A 16,505-nucleotide genomic window follows, 5' to 3' on the forward strand; every position below is an offset into this window, starting at 1 on the left:
TTTCTTTCTTTCTTTCTTTCTTTCTTTCTTTCTTTCTTTCTTTCTTTCTTTCTTTCTTTCTTTGTCTTTCTTTCTGTCTTTCTTTCTCTCTTTCTTTCTGTACCAGGGATTGAACTCAGGACCCTGCACTTGCCAGGCAAGTGCTTATTCTACTGAGCTGTCTCCCTGACTCCCAATTTTTTTTTTTTTCAGAACCATGGCCCTTGCGCTTATCAGGCAAGCATTTATTCTACTGAGCCATCTCCCTGGCCCCAAAATATTACTTTTAAACTTTAACTGTTTATACATAAGTATGTCTACTTAAAATTTCTATTTAATGGATCATGTAGGTAATGAGCACAAACATATACATCTATGGGAGATGAAAGACTTTAAATATTGGTACTTTCAGGGCTGGGGAGATGGCTCAGTGGAATAAGCGCTTGCCTGGCAAGCACAGGGTCTGAGTTCAATCCCTGGTTCTGAAAAAAAAAAAAAAATTGGCACTTTCTAGGGACTGAATTTTGCCTGCCCCACTCACATGTTGAAGCCTTAATTCCTAATGTGATTACATTTGAGGATGGGATTTCAGGATGTAAAGGAGGTTAAGTGAGGTTATAAAGGTGGGGTTCTAACCCCATGGGGGTGCTCTTACAAGAATCTTACAGATTTCTCTGCACATACGTAGAGGAGCAGCCCCGGGAGGTCGTAGAGAAAAGATGGCCAGCTCTAACAAGCCAGGCAGAGAGCCCTCCCCAGGCCCACTCACACTGGTATCTTGATCTTGGCCTTCTAGTCTGCAGAACTGTAGGAAAACAAATTTCTACTGCAGAAGCCATAGAGCAGTGTTATTGTGGTACAGCAGCCTGAGCTGACTGATTCGGGAATACTGACCAGAAACATTCGGGTACCACCTAGGAATGGACCACAATGAGGCCCCCAGTTGTTGGATGTCATGAGACCACACATGGACAGGTTTGACATCGCACGGGTTGGGAGTTGTGTTTTTCCTGTATCACTATGGAGTGTGTGGTTGCAGCACGGGTGCGACCTATCGCTTCTCAGCTGCTTCTGGTGCACTCATCCTAGGTGCAGGACTTTCAAGTCAAGTGAGGCCCCCTTGGCAGCTGAGGTCCCCAAGGCCCCCATTTGTTATTGCTTGCTTTGGCGAATGGGAGAAAAGTTAATGTGCCACTTACAGGTGGAGGCCGGGAAAGGCCTTGAGAGTTGGAGCTCGGCTTCCAGTACCTGGTGCACACGAGCACCGCAGCCTCCTGGGGGTTAAGAGACCATGCTGGGGTAGTGGCAGACATCCCTGCTGAGGCCCACGGCTATCCTAGGTCACCCAGCTCTGACCAGCCTGACCCACAAGAATGACCTGCTGGTCTACAGACATGAAAAAGTAGAAGTATGTGTTGCTTGAAGCTACTAGGCTTTGAGGTAGTTTGTTACAAGGCAAAAGCTAAATCATATGTAGGGTCAGCACGACACAGGATCACCTGGCTTCAAAGCCCTGCAGCCTAAACAATGGGCTGTCACCTGATGAGATGACCTTTTCAGCAGTCTTTCCAGTATTCATTTGCATATGCCTGGATTATTTTATAGTCTTTTGCCCTAAATAGAATGTAAGTACTATGCTTATCATGCCCATTTAAGATGGGGCAACGAAGGCTGATGAACGGCAAGTCCCGCACCTAGGCTGAGTGCACCGGAAGCAGCTGAGTAGCGATGGACCACGCCCGCGCTGCAACCACACGCTCCATAGTGATACAGGAAAACACAACTCCGGACCTGTGAGATGTCAAGCCTGTCGTGGTTTGGCTCTTGCTCTTTGCCACCACCATGAAAGGTTGCCCTCTGCTATGTGCTACTCTGCATTGGACCCAGCTGAGTATGGACTGAAACCTCCAGTAACTAACTAGGAAAAAGAAGCATCAACACAGACAGAAAATGGCAAATACAAGAAGGAATGGCGCGAAAAAGAAAGCAAAAGAAGACAGAATTTTTTAGTGCCAGACTTTGAGGCCGAAGTAAATGAAACTGAGGAGGCATTGATGGAGCAGAATAGCTCTTGAGAAGAAAGGGGATGCGATCAAATAACCGGGGATTGAACTCAAGCCCTTATGCTTGCCACGCACGTGCTTATTCTGCTGAGCTATCTCCCCAGCCCCTAATTCTTCAGAATTCATAATTCATTGAGGAAAAGAGAGAAAAATTAATGTAAGTCAAAATACAAAAATGTATAAATGAAAGAGAAAATGGGGAAGATAGTTTGAAAGGAGATGGCCAGAAAAAGGAACTGATGTGACAATGAAGTAAAGTTGAAAAAGAAAAGATCCAAGAGAGGAGGAAAAAGAAACAGATATGGAAAAGTAACAGCAATTTTGGAACCACATTGCATCTCCCTGAGCTGGTCATTCAAATGTGGAAATCAACCATCATTCCAGAACACACAAAATTCCACAAAAAATATAAAAATAAAACAACTGTTAACATTATATATAGGAAGAAGATAAGATAGATTTTCTAATATGTGAAATCTCAAATATTCCTCTACAATTTTTAAAATAAAGTCTATGGTAAAGGAAAAAAAAAAAACAAAACCTGTCGTGGTTGTGGTCTCCTGACATCCAGGAATGAAGGGGTAAAGAAAGGAGAAAATTAGGAGAGTTTTATTAGAGGTTTTTTTTTTTTTTTTAATCTTCTTCTCTTTAATGGAGAAGAATAGTTTTGGGATTTCCAGGAGGGGTCTTGAGGGGTTGCCACGATGCCCTTTGCCAGGGGCAGTCAGTACAGCAAAGTCACAATGTGGGTCAAACCACAAACCTACCGGTAGAGCAGCTTCACTAATATTGACACAATAGGGAAGTGAGTCACGCGGCCAGGGCATGAGGAAAGTGCGAGGGAATTCTTGGAAAAGGAGAGGAGTATGGGGCCTGCTGTTCTGGTCACCCTCCTGTGTGTCTGGTGCCCAGCCCAGCCCACTGGGCCAGGTGGTGCCGATTACAATGTAATCTTAAATTTACATTGTAAGTCTGTTTATCTTCAGAAAGACATGCAGGCCTCGCCATTGCGTCCTGAGACCTGGCTGTCTTCAGATTTGCCTCTAGCCACAAGTTTGCTATCTTTATTTCTTTTCTTTTTTGTGTGCGCTGACTTCCTGGAGGGCCCAGGCCCTCTCTGAGTGTGTATTCATTTCTATCTAACTTAGCTAATATAATAGCAGCCACTTAGGAATGGTCTGAGGCCACCAATTCTTGCCTGCCTGTCATTCTTTCTGGAATGAAATTCTAGGGATGGATCTAGACCAAGAATGTCCAGAGTGTCTCTGCTGGGTGAGTTGTCCTGCGTGACCTGCCACCCCAGGCACACAGCAGTGATTAGGATGGCATCATTCAGCCCTGGGAACGAATGTTTCATGATAGTGGCAGCTGTGGGCCCGGTGGACGCTGATGAATAGAGAAGAGACCACCGGTGGAGGCCATGAAGAGAGAAGACACGCAGGCAGGGGCTGGCTGCTTCTGACGCTGGGACCTGGGTGGGAGCCAGGTGCCGCTCCAGCTTGGGCTCAGTAAGGACTAATTGGTGCCAGGCGCGCTCCCCGGGACCCAGGTGGTGCCCATTATGTGACAGAACAAAGCCAGCTCAGTGGAGGGTCTGTGCCAGCAGGGCTTCTGTGGCCACTGGCGGTCCGTAGAGGCCTTCTGTCCGTCCATCCTGCCTTCCGTATATGCTCAGAAGGACAGAAGCAGGACTGGCCAGGTGGGGCCAGTGCACAGGCTGGTTGCTGTGCCGTGGGTCCTACAGATGGCAGGATCCAGTTAGAGGGCAGCAGCTGGTCACTCCTGAGGCAGGGCCCGGAACCTGGCGCACATGCCCGGAGCCGTACATGGGCTGATTGTTTCTGTCCTCGAAGGGGAGGATGACCCGTTTCCCCATTTCTAGTGCTCCATCACTGTTCTATATTTATTTTAGCATGCTGTTTGCTGTGGTGATTGCATCTGTGTTTATTTTCCTTCTTTTGTTCTTTTTTCTTTGCAGTCCTAGACATTAAACTCAGGGCTTTTGCACTGAGTTATAGCCCCAGCCTTTAAATATAAAAAAAAAAAAAAAAAAAAAAAAAAAAAAAAATTTTGTTTTGTTTTGTTTTTTTGGCAGAACCAGGGATTGAATTCAGGCCCTTACTCTTGCCAGGCAAGTGCTTGTTCTACTGAGCTATCTCCCTGGCCCCTACAAAGTTTTTTTGAGGATTGCATTAGTTTGCTAAGTTGCCCAGGGTAGTCTCGAACTTCTGATCCTCCTGTCTCAGCGTCCCAGAGGCCTTATTTACCATCTTTCCCCATTGGACTTCAAACCCCAAGAAGGTCAAAGTTTTGCTTGTTGCTTTCTCCATTATATCTTCAGCATAATGTCATGCAGATAGGAGATACACAATACAATTTCTTAGGTGGCAGGGCACTATGGCCACTGGGAGCCTGAGATGGGAGGAGTCAGAGTTTAAGCCCAGCCTGAGTAACAAAATAAGAGTTCATCTAAAAAAAAAAAAAAAATGAAGGTGAATTCTTGAAAATATACACTATTATCATTATGAAACAAAATAGTAAACCCAAATTCAGAAATGTTGGGTGCTATGGTTTGTGTCTCATTGTCCCCACCCCAAAGCCTCATGCAGTCATGGGTGGGGACTTATAGAATTTGAAATTAATTCATTGTCAAGCCTGGGATTATGGGCCTTAGTGCTGCTGGGATTATGGGTATGAGTACTACTCCCAGCGTGGGGTAGATAGCCTGAATGCAACTGAAGGGAGGCAGGCTTGCTCTCTGTGGCCCTTGCTGCTGTTACTCCTCCCTTTTGCTCTCTGCTCTTTGCCACTGCCATGGAAGGTTGCTCTCTGTCCTGTGCTGCTCTGCCTTGGAGCCAGCCGAGTATGGACTGAAGCCTCAGTAACTGTGAGCTAAACAAACCTTTCCTTCCTTCATGTTGAGTGTTGGGCATTTGTCCCGGCAACGAGAGAAGAGTAACTGAGACACTGGGTGACTTACGCAAGGTCATGCAGCAAATAAACCTCGGAAACCAAATTCCAACCTGGGTCTAGAAACCTGCAGGGTGTTTCCCGAGCATGAAGCGGGTACCACCTGTGGTAGGAGACAGAACATAAGGGCACAAACCTGTTTAAAGAATGTTGAATTATAATGCAGACTTCCTTTCCATGTGTCTTCAGTCCTGATTATGTCAAGAAAATAATCTTTCTAAGAATAATCAGGCTTGAGCTGAGAGCCAGACAATCAGGATGAGGTTTGACTGTGAGAAGCAGCAAGCCTGAAGAGTTGCATAACAAGATGAGGAGATTTTTCTTTTAGGTAAAGGAATCAGATAGGCAGCCCATGACTGGAAAGGTACTTCCATGATTTTCAGGAAGTAGGTCTCCCACTGTATTGCTCTGGGACCCTTATTAGGCAGAGTCTACCTTACGCCACAAAATAGTTGCTGCAGCTCCAGCCATCACGATTATCTTCTCACCATCAGGAAGAAGGGAAGTTTCTGCCTCCTTCTTTAAGAACTTCTTCCTGGAAGAAATCTTTTTTTTTTTTAAATTTTTTTTTATTATTTATTTATTCATTTATTTTGTGTGTGTGGCCAGCTCAGCCCACCAGAGGGTGGGGCTGGCTGGCATGTGGTGCTGGGGGATTGAACCGCGGTCGCTGTGCTTTGCTTAACTTAGTTTGTTCTAAGTAGGTGCTTTAGACCACTGAGCCATCTCACCAGCCCCGAAGAAATCTTAAAGAAGAAATCTTTCAGTTTATATTCTGTCAGCTCCCTAAGGAAGAAAGAGAGGGAGAGAGGAAGCAATAATTTTGCTCACATCACCATGATAAGGGGCTAGCTTTCACCAGGCCCAGAGGCTCATTGTACTCGGCAGAGCGTCTGAGTTAGCACGTTTGCTCTGTTGTTTGGACAGGGAGTACTTCGGGCCTTGCAGGGAGAGAGAAAGTTCTTTTCCTCGCTGAGCTATGTGTGTGGGAGGGGCTGCTTCCCTCATCAGGCCACAGAGACCAGCAAAAGGGAAAGGCTGCAAAGAATTCCTGTGGGCGTTGGGTCCCCACAGTGGGGTCCCCAGCACTCCAATCCGATAAGATAGTGCCCAGGACATGTTGATCCCAGGACACAGCTCACTGAGCATGGGCGAAAAGGGCTGGAGAGAAACAGCAGGGGAGAAGGCAGGCTAGGGCAGATCACTGTCCCCCCAGACATCGCCCTAAACACCCATGCATGTGGCCGTCCCAGGCATCCAGGGTACATGGTGGGCAGGGGCCACCTCTGGACAAAAGGACCCCATACCCAGTGGCTGTGGTGTCACTGCCGTGGGCAGCTCAGACAGGCATGAGCGGTGGCTCACACCAAGGAACTGGCAAGCAGAGGCCCCCTGGGTGCAGGCGAACTCATGCCTGTACCCCTCAAGGCACTGGCGTCTGGAAGACTCAGCCTTTGGCAGCCACCCAGTCTTGCCCACAGAGGGGATGTAGAGTGGGAGTGGGGGCTTGGATTCTGATCCAGGGCGTATGGGGAGGAGCGGGAGCCTTGCTGCAGTACCTTGTCTGATTCAGGCCCTCTGAAGATCTGTGGACCGCTGACTGGCTCAGTGGTGATCTCTGTTCCCACTGGAGGGAGGAGAGAGTTTGCCACACTCGGGTTCCCTGCCAAGCTCTTCACCTGTGATGGTGTGTCTTCTAAAATAGATGTATAATCCTTGAAGGAATGCCAAGGTGGGTGCCATCAGCCCACGCATTGGATAGATGGGGAAAACAAGGCTTAGAGATATCAAATAACTTTCTTGAGATCACAGGGTGTCCTGTGGTGGGCGCTGCCCTCTGCCCCCAGGAGATGAGGGAGACATACACTATAAAAAAGAATCAGTCACACAGGACAATAAATTCCAGGTGACAAGTGATGGAGGACCATACCCACCTTAAGGTTTTAGAGGTAAGAAGGGTCAGCGTGATCTGCATACTTGGGCATAAGGGCCAGGCCATAGCAGAGGGGAGGTCAGCCTAGGAGACAAGCGCACAGAAGATGACCGTCTGATGCAGAGTGTTGGATAGCAGCCCGAAAGGCCAGAGACCATCGATCACATGCAGCTGGACGCAGAGGAGCAGGGGAGATGGTTCTGGCTTCTGCTCCCTGTGGCAGGACATCAAGATCCTGTTCCTGGGCAGAAAGGAGGAACCAGAATTTGCCTGGAAACAAACACCAAGTGCAGAGCAACTAGGGGGTTCAAATTCAGCTCATCTAAAGATAGCAGCTCAGTGCAAAACCAACATAGTAGAAGTTCTCTACCTCCATCTTTGTGGTGCCCCGTCCACACCCCACAAGGGCTCTAGCAATTTGCAGCAGGCTTGCTTGGGTATTGTTGTCTGTCTCCAAGTTCATGAGATCTTGATAGACTTAGAGTAAACCCATCCTGTGCTTCGGTTAGTTTGAGTATTTCCGCTTCCTGAAGCAAACAAAGGCTGCCTAATGATGAATACAGTTCCTGATGTAGGCAAGTTGAGACATGTAAATGGGTAGCACATATTGAACTCTTCCAGGAAACTGGGAATTAGAGAGGGCTGGAGGGATGTTTTAGTCAATGTCAACGTTAGTGACAGGGAAAGCCTGAAACCTCCGTGGCTGGGCACCAAAAGTGCTGGTGTCATTTCTTGCTGACACCATGGTGCGTGGCTGCTCCTGGTCAGGCAGGCTTCATGGAGGACCTGGCTCTCTGGATCCCCTTCTGTGTATCCTCGGGGTCCTCTGACATCAACACGCTGCTTGGAAGGAAGCACTTCTGTATCACAGGACAAAGATACAGTCTCTGACACTTGCTATTCTTGAGAATGAGTCACTGGTCATCCCATGTCACCCAAATACAAGGGGATTGGTGCTGCAGGACAGTGTGACTTTATCAAAACATTAAGCAATATGAACAAATTGAAAAACAAGTATTCTAACAAATACCTGGAAACATTTGTAGCAGGATTATTTACAATAGCCCAAAGGTAGACATATCCCACAAGTCCATCAATGGATTAATGAATAAACAAATTGTGGTATATCCATACAATGGAGTAATAGTATTCATTCACAAAAAAGGAATGAAATGCTGATCCATGCTACAGTATGGATAGAGCTGGAAAGCATTGTGTTAAGTGAAAGAATGAAGATAAAAATGGTCACATAGTAAATGATTTCTTTCTAGAAGAAATATTCAGAATAGATGAATCCATAGAGACGGAAAACAGACTGGTGGTTGCAGGAGCCGCGGTGAGGGAGAAATAAGGAGTAACTGCTTACTAAGTATAGAGCTCTCTCTGATGTGACAGTATTTTGGAACTTGATATAGGAGATAGCTGTTCAACACTGAATGTATGAAATGTCACTGCATGACACACTTTAAAATGGTTTACTTTGTTTGTGTTATGAGAACTTCACCTCAATTTTGTTTTATTGCAAGTGGGGCTGGGAAATGCAGTCCCTGGCTGGGCAGCTGCTGCTTGCTTCTTGGAGATGCGGTCATCACTCATTGGAAGGGGATCATGTATCTTTGGTGACCAGATCGATGTCTCTGTGCACACTTCTGGCCCTGTCCCTATTCCAGGGCACACACGTTTGCCTCTCTGTCACGTCTTAGCATTGAGCTGAAAGGATGTGCAGTCCACGCTCCAGTTTGAGTGTTGCTTCTCTTGCATCAGTGACGTAAAGTCCAAGTTCATGTCATCTAAACAGGGCTTGTAATACACAGCAATGGAAGGGAAATGGCAGGACTTCAACATGGACTCTATTCAGAAGTGGAAGAATGGCAGACAGACAGGTACTGGCCACTCCTGGGAGGCTGCTGGATGGTCACTGAGGAGGTGTGACCATGAGTGGGAAGTCCCTCTATTGGAGCCCCAGTGTCTAGGCGGTCTTAGGGTCTACTGGCCTTTGTGGTCTTGCCTCCACCTTTGGGAGATTCTTCCTGCCTAAGTGTCTCCTGCCATAACTAGTGTGAGAATTCAGGAGTTTGTTCTTCTTAGAAGTGTGCAGAGCTCGCGCACACCCCTGCAGTCTTGGGGCACCAAGGTTTGTTTGACACTTTGAACAGTCAAAACTCTTTCCTACTTTGAGCTCATTAATTCTTTAGCAATAAAATATCCTCAAAAATGAAATGAACTTCTGAGACCCTCCGCTGCCCACCATGGCCCCGCGCTGGCACCGCAAGCCAGAGACCTTGAGTAGGCGCCCGCGGGACTCCCCGGCTGAGCACCTCAGGTGCCGCGGTCACTTGGTGCGCTTGGCACTTCAGCTGGCTCCAGAGATCCGAAAACTACAGAAGAGCACAGACCTCTTGCTGAGGAAGGAGCCTTTCAGCCACGTGGTAAGAGAAATATGTGCTAAATTCACCTGTGGTGTGGACTTCAGCTGGCAAGCTCAGGCCCTGCTGGCCATTCAAAAGGCTGCAGAAGCATTTTTAGTTCACCTCTTGGAAGATGCCTACCTCCTCTCCTTACACGCTGGCCGAGTCTCCTTGTTCCCCAAGGATGTGCAGCTGGCCAGGAGGATCCGCGGCATTCAGGAAGAACTCGGCTGAGGGGTGGCTGCATCTCCAGAAGTCCTTCCTGCTCAGCAGAGAGATGATCACCTGGGACTCTGGAGCACTGTGAAGCTCAGTGACATCTGCGGTGTTCCCTGGACCTTGCTGACTCTGAGCACTGTGTACGTGTTGCCTTTGACATTTTCTTTATGAAGGAGAAGACTGCGTGGCTTCCCCTGTAGCAGAAGTGCTGTATGAACAGCCGGCGCAGCTCAGAGGGCCTGAGGAGCATTTGCCAAGAGAAGGCTGTGATCACCTTTAGTTTGTGAGTGACTCATGACTGCTCAAGGATTCTGAAGACATCAAATCTGCTTTGTTGTGGAAAAGGGATATTTACTTATTGTTTTAGATTTTTCTGTACTATGTACTTTTTACCATATGTAAATTTGTACTTTTGTTTAAAATATAAAGGAAAAAAATAAGAGAACATTTCAATGAGCTGCACGTAATGGCTGGCCAGGCTCTCTTAGTGTATAAATCTCTTCTTTCCAGATTCATATCATTGCTGCCTGTATAGTTTTTCAAAGCTGAATTGAGATTAACATAGAAAAAAATTCTCTTTTTTTTGATGCTAGGAATCAAACTGAGGACCTTGTACATGCTAAAATATACTTTACCATGGAGCTACACTCCATGCTAACAAAATCATTGAGAAATTCTGACTCATAGAATTTAACATTTTATGCTTAGCTATAAATTACAGATGTATTATATCAGTCAGCCCAGGATTTTAATGTGCCTTTTCAATGTTTTTACAGATGCTTGTACAGCTTCTTTTTGGAGAGATAGTGTAAGTAATTATTTAATGAAAAGATTAAAATCAAGTTCTTTCTATAAAGAAATTATAGGTCCTGGGTTCAGTTTCCGGCATTAAAAAAATATAGGGCCCAGGGAGCTAGCTCAGTGGCATAGATTCCTGCCTGGCAAGGGCAAGGTACTGAGTTCAGTCCCTGGTACCAAATAAAAGAAAGTTATTTGGCATTTTTGTGTACTGACATTAAGTCCTTTGGGTTCGTTTCCCAGCATTGCCAAACATTTATTTCTAAAAGCTGAACCTTAAGTTTTTCTCTTGTACTGCTTATAAACAGAACCAATTTTCAAAAAGAGAATTGAGGGACTGGGGAGATAACTCAGTAGAATAAACGCTTGCCTGGCAAGTGCATGGGCCTGAGTTCTATCCCTGGTTTAAAAAAAAAAAGTTAAAAAATTAAAAAAAAAATTATGTCCATATTTGGGGCCAGGGAGATAGCTCAGTTGAATAAGCACTTGCCTGGCAAGCGCAATGGCCTGAGTTAAATCCCTGGTTCTGTGTGTGTGTGTGAGAGAGAGAGAGAGAGAGAGAATTGAAGGAAGTGGTTTTGCTTCCAATGAAGTAGAGATGAGCAGCCCTTCTCTTGTCACTAAAAGCAATTTGAGAGATTTCCACAGAGGAGGTACCACACCCAGATGGGAGAGAGAGTGTGGCATAGCTGAGGGTGGGTGAAGTCTCCTGATAAAGATGTTCACCGACCAAATTCAGAGATAGACCAAAGGGAAGCAAGAGTTTTATTGTTTAATAAATAAATTTTAATCCCTTGGGAAATTTTCCTGTTTGACACCAAAGTTGCATTTCATCCAGATGTTCAAATAAAGCTTATCTGTATAAATATAAAAAAAGAATGGACTTCTTACTAGACACAAAAGTATATATATTGTATGATTGGATTATGTGATGTTCAAGAATAGGGCAAAATGAATCTAGATGACACTTTATATACTGTCATGCCAGGCATTTTACCCTGAAGAATTCCTGTCTTAGGTATTTTTTTCTCATTTCTGGAACAAAATAGCCAGCATGCACAAGTTACAGGGGGAAAGGTTAATTCCAGCTCACAGTCTGTGCAGGTTTAGTTCCTAGTCGGGAGTGCCCAAGGCAGGCTGGCATGGCAGAGAGCCATGGCGGAGAAGGAATAGGTCCACAGCAAGGCGGGTGGGAAGCAGCGGAAGCAGCAGCGGAAGCGGAAGCGGAAGCGGAAGCAGCAGCAGCAGCAGCAAGCAGCAGCAAGCAGCAGCAAGCAGCAGCAAGCAGCAGCAAGCAGCAGCAAGCAGCAGCAAGCAGCAGCAAGCAGCAGCAGCAGCAGCAAAGTGAGCCTCCCTTTCCCTTTTATGCCATCTAGCCTACAAGCCTTTTGAGTACTGCCCCCACAACCAGGCTGGGCCTCGCAGTCATCTAACAATGCACAGCAGAGGCAGACCTAGAACCCAGGTCTCCAAATTTGCAGCTTAGGGAGCTCTTTCACAGTGGGCACCAGTAAGGAGCCGACACATACACAGAAGTCACCAATGCAGCTTTCCCTTTTGGTGCTTTAATTAGCATATATGACATACACTGCCAATCTAATTTAATTATAATTAGGTAACCAGAAGGCTGATTATGTTGTAAATTTAGATTAAAGAGCTGTTGTTTTCAATTAGGCTTGATTGTAAAGTGCTTTGACACTATTCCTGGCCTCCAGGAAAGTTTATTATATGTAAAACTTTCCTCTTACTCACTTACATCTTGCCCACAGGTCTGCGGTGGTAGGAACTAGACTCCAGCACACTCTATGAGCAGATTTGGACCTGTTTTATTTAGATCCAGCTGGAGGCAAGAGCCACCAGATGCTCCTGGGCTGTTGTAGTGCGGGCTTTCAGCTGGATGTAATGAAAGTAGCATGGGGGTAAGGCAGTTCCAGGGTTGGTTAATTTGCTATCAAACATCTTTAAGGGCTCAGACTTGTTCCATCTTTCTGCTTGGCCAGCTGAGCATGTTGGCCTCTGGCCATTTCTCAATTGATTGTATAATGGTTGCTGTAGGCCCAAGCTTTCCTAGCTCCCAGGATAGAACATTTCTTCCACATCCCTCCGCCTCTAGTGGACCGCTTGAGATTGGCCAGGATTGTAGCCCAAACTTGTTCTTGAGTCATTTATCATTCCTAAGGAATCAGCATTGCTGGTGTAGGCAAACTAAGCTCCATCATGTAAGGTTCTTCTGATGTCTGCAACGAGTACAGGGTCAGGGTTGATTCAGCTACCAACAGTTCCTACCTGGATCGTATAGGGATGCAACCTTGCCAGGTTTGGCTGACCCCAGTCTCAGTCTACATTAAGATGGCCAAAGAGGTCCAGCTGTGAGTACTGCCCAATGATCTAGCCACTCTGTCATCTCTGTATCCCTGAGCACTGAGATACTGCATGACATGAAAGAGTTGTCAGGAATCTGGGCCACAGTTAGGTCGGAAGAAAGGATAATGAAAGAGAATATAAAGACAAAATTGTCTAGAAAATAAAGGAGATAAACTGCCAGGGAGACAAATATATGTTCTGTGGGAGCAGCTGAGCCACCTGTGGCCTTGGGGGCAATTAGGAGACCTCCCTCTTGGAAGGAGGATATCTGAAAGAAGAGGATAGGCCTTCAGCACTGGCTAACACACCTAGCAGCCCTCTGAGGTATTATCTAAGTGCTATTATTTTCTTGCATGATTTTGCCTCCAGCAGTGACCATCTTCTTGTGGTCAGCCATGTGTGGCTTTCCCAGGGTCATGTGCCACCCTGGCCACCCTGTTTCATTTTGCTATAATGTATGACCTACTTCTGGAATGGAGTGTGGTAGCCAAGTGGACAGCCATGGAGTAACACTTCATAAGCTTCCATTCCAGTTCGTCTTGTCTGGCTCCTGGCTAGGAGACTACAGATGTCATTTGTGGTGGATAAAGCTCTGAATCCCAGTTCAATGACAAAGTTCAATGAAATGAAGACACTTTATTTGTAAAGAGGAAAAGAAAGGAGTAGATAACTGCCCTGATAAGAAAGAATCAGAACCCCAAAGCTACAACTCTTGTTGCATAGGTCCTGCTTTACCTTGGTCTTAACCATCCAGCAGAAAAGTATAAAAATGAAATATAAGAAGTAAAGCTATGCTGTTATGTCGAGCTGTAGGGGACTCAGGTCAACAATTTCTGACACTGCCAGTGAAGCAGAAGACCCAATACTATTATGGGCTACTGGACTCTTAGAATATTTTGCTGAGTTTACACACCTATAATATTCAAATAACGGAACTTAACAAAAAAAGGGGATACAAATGAATGTCCATTTTGTATCTGTGTATTCAAAGTGGTTGGGATAGATATATAGTTACAGTCTCTTAAAGAATAGAGGGATTTGTTCTAATGGTGTTTGTAAATAGGATATCATGTCCACATCTCGTACAACAGTTAACCACTAGGAAGAATGTATGCAATGTGTTAATTATTGAAACTGTCCTACCAATTTGATTTGAAACTGTCTCATTGCTATTTGTTTCTCAATAAAATTATGGAGAAAAAAAAAAGAAAGAATCAGAGTTGGGGCTCCAGAAAGATGGAGGATCCATGGGCCCTTTGCTCCTGGCTGCTTTTATAGGGGAGTGGGAGACCCTTCCCCACCACTTGGAACTTGCTATAACTGTATTGACTTCTGGACACCTCTGCCTAATGTTACTTCTTCGGGTCCTCTCAGTCTGTCAGCTTTCTTGTTCTTGACCTATGTTTTATGGCCTTATCTTTGGGGTGGGCGGTGAGTTGGCAAGGTGATAACTTATTGTTGGCTAGCTTCGAGTTAGTAAGGAGGCATGTGGATATCTGTTGTACTCTGTAATGACCCTCTAAGGAATGATAGTGACTCTAGAGTGGATCATATATAGCATAGATGTGAGTGCGTACTACTTTGAAGTTAGCACCCCCACCTGTTTTCCTATGTTTTATTGCAGGTGGGGGCTGCATGTTGTTTGTGCTCTTGGCTCTCGGTGTCCTGCCTGGCAGCTCTTTTTCTGGTCTCTTGGTGAAAGTCCCAAGGCCACTTGGTGCCTTTCTTTTTTTCTTTATCTGTCTCTCTGTCTCTCTGTCTCTCTCTCTCCTTCTCCCTCTCCCTCTCCATCTCCCTCTCTCTCCTTCTCTCTCTCTCTCTCTCTCTCTCTCTCTCTCTCTCTCTCTCTCACTATCCATCCATCCATCCATCCATCCTTGACCTATTTTCCAGAGGAATTTCTCTAGTAAAGTTTGTTTTTTAACTCCTTGTAGTCAGAATTAATGAGAAGACCTATTGAGGCCCTTATTCTGTTTTTCTTGCCTACAGATCCCTAACCCTACACTCTTATCCCAGACCTTGGAGATTTTTCTATATTCTCTCAGCATCAGCTTCCTCATCTGCAAAAACTCTACCCTCTAGGTTCTTATGAGAATGAAATGAAATAAGCCATAGAACATGCTCAGAGCAGTGCTTGGCATGGAGTTAGGAGGCAATGCATATTTGCTGTTATTACTATCACTGATACAAGTAGCCATAACATCGTTGATATTATGTTACTCCATAATATGGAGAAGCTACCTAGTGCTCTGGCCATTGCAGCTGACAGATTCCCTCTCAGTATTGGTTTAAAGAGTAGTTCTGAGTCTAGAAGAAGGGCAGCCCGTGCTGGATGGAAAAAGTACCTGGTATGTGGCAAGCACACAGTAGGTGCACAGTAACTATTACTTGCCTTCTGTAAATTAGAATCATAGAACCACCTCAAAGGACTACTTGTTCCTGTTTCTGTCAAACCTCAAAAGTGATGTTTAGGCTGCAGGCTCAGAAACATTGCATACCAGAAAAGAGGTTTCTATTCTGAAACTCTGCTAGTTGCCCAGGCAGGTGGCAAGGCCTCTGCTTCCTTATGGCAATGGGGTCCTCAAAGTGTTGGGACAGCTCAATGCATGCAAGTTGAACAATGAGTCTACGTCATCATAGGACCATGGCCCATTCTAAAAAGCTATACTATTTAAAAATCTTCAATGACAGTAGTCCTTTTAGACAATGATTGATATTTTGTTGACTTTGAACTTCGGTTCTTTTCTTCTTTTTTGAAGTTGCTGAAAGGAAGTTTATTGCTGCTTTCTCACTCTACTGTGCAAAACTAGATCTGCTTAATTCTGTTCTTTGCAATTAAACACATAAGTGACCAACTAAAATCCAGTGAATGATGGATAGAGGCTAGAACTCCTGCTGCCTCACCTCTGATGGTGTCTACCTGGATTCTTTTCATGGCTTTTTAAAGCTCATCCACTTTTCCATTTTCTACTAATTTATATAAAATGATGTGGCAAAACATGCAATTTCCATAAACATATACTAATTACCACATAACAGGGATGTTGCCAAAACTGACCTGTGGACTGGCAGAAAGCAGCACTGCACCAAAGCTGGAAATATTTTGGGCTAGAGGCATGGAAGGCAATTTGAGGCTGATTGAGTGTGAAACAAATAGAAGTTCCGAATCATTTGTATGTACCTCTTCTTAAATACAGCAAGATATAAGCCAGCTACTTCTGGATACTCAGTGTGGCCTTAAAAGACACCCTGGCCTCCACCCAGGGTTGATCCAGTGTGTGCTGGTGCCAAGCTCATGAAGCATCTTGTCCAACCATCTGGACTGCCAATGAGAATTGCCTAGATTGACTGGCCATGAAAAACCAGGTGTCTTGTGTTTATTGGTGCCAGCCATGGATATTATGGCACCTGACAGTGCTGGCTGATAGAAGAAGGCCATCCTGCATTTCAGCCCCAGGCCGGATGTCCTTTGTAGGCCACAGACAAATTATAGTATCCTGGAGTACCCTTTTCCTCTAAGGCTTCATTAAGATTGGCTGCACTCCGTGGCTTTTCATTACTCAAAATGCAAGCAAAGACTTCCAAATTCTCATCTTCAAATGTCTCTATAAACCTTTGTCATGATCTTTCATTCATTTTCTCCTGCATGATTCTACCCACTTCACTGTGCCTTCTAGAACCCTTGCCCCAAGACCAGAACATTCTTTTATGTATTTTTCTTCCAATATTCCCCTTGTCTTACCATAAACTTGGCTCTCATCTATGTACTAC

General features: G+C 45.3%; 1 pseudogene; it reads left to right on the top strand.

Annotated features, from left to right (window-relative positions):
* The first annotated feature begins 8,612 nt into the window (after nucleotides 1-8,612).
* LOC111815009 lies at nucleotides 8,613-10,450 on the top strand (annotated as a pseudogene).
* Nucleotides 10,451-16,505: the final 6,055 nt, after the last annotated feature.

Source organism: Octodon degus, unplaced genomic scaffold, assembly GCF_000260255.1.
Source record: "Octodon degus isolate 3935 unplaced genomic scaffold, OctDeg1.0 scaffold00010, whole genome shotgun sequence".
Lineage (NCBI taxonomy): Eukaryota > Metazoa > Chordata > Mammalia > Rodentia > Octodontidae > Octodon > Octodon degus.